Below are 1,196 nucleotides of genomic sequence, written 5' to 3' on the forward strand. Positions count from 1 at the left end.
TTATTTAACCTTAATAAATGGGCGTGGTCAATAGATCGATGAAAATAGCATAAAATTTTCGATAATGATTCAAATCGATTCCGTAAAATATCGTTTATATCGATAAAGAATCGATATATCGCCCATCACTACATATAAGATGATTTATTGGCAAGGAAATAATATTGGTGATCGGCGGTTCTATGAAGAAGTTGCCAATATAAAATCTGCGCATGCTCAAAGGTATGTGGCACAAAATTTCCAGTATAAAATCCACCAAATGCACCAATTAACTTCCACAGGCAAATTCGCCAAAACTTACTCTCGCCAATAAATCATCTTGTAGGGTATTATTATTATTATTATTATTATTATTATTATTATTATTAGAATCTGAAGAAGAAGACAATAATGATGAATCTGAAGATGATAGTACTGATTCCTCTTCATCTGGCAGCAGTAGCAGTGAATAAGAACACCATTCACCTTTCACACACAGAATGCTTGTATTATGATACTCAAATTAATGTAAAATTTAATATTATAAATTTTATTTCAAATTGTTGTTGTAATAATTATTATATATTTATCATCATTATATTGTCAAAATTTATTACAGTGACGATTAGACTGAGCCATTATGTTGCATCAATGCTGCATGATATACCTTAAGCCTACTATTATTAGCGTCTACTAAATTTAGCTATATTAGCGAGAGAGCTTTAAACCGCTAAATTAAATAGACGCCAAAATAATAATTATTCATTACAATGGTTATTATTGATAGTTAATTTGGTTAAAAACGCTAAAATTAGTAGCGCTAAACATGACTTTTGCTGATTTCGCTAAAATTAGTAGACACAAATAATAGTAGGCTTAAGGTACATGTAGTATTATAGTTATTAATGATTTTAATATTATAATTGTTAATAATAATAATAATAATAATAATTTCATAGCTGATTAAAATGAGAAGTGCCTGTAATAAACTGCAATCATACCATAATAAGAATAATTTTAAAAATAACTATATAATAATAATAATAATTTTATAACGAAAATTCACTGGATCCATACACAAACTCCGAAGCCACGCCCACACTCTCCTGCAAATTAATGACGGCATGACCCCACATGTCAGGAAGCACCATCAGATCCCCAGGATACTGGACGCATTCCCATGTTCTCTTTCCATTTCCATTCTGGTACCTATCTCT

Source organism: Amphimedon queenslandica, unplaced genomic scaffold, assembly GCF_000090795.2.
Source record: "Amphimedon queenslandica unplaced genomic scaffold, v1.1 AMPQUscaffold_9305, whole genome shotgun sequence".
Lineage (NCBI taxonomy): Eukaryota > Metazoa > Porifera > Demospongiae > Haplosclerida > Niphatidae > Amphimedon > Amphimedon queenslandica.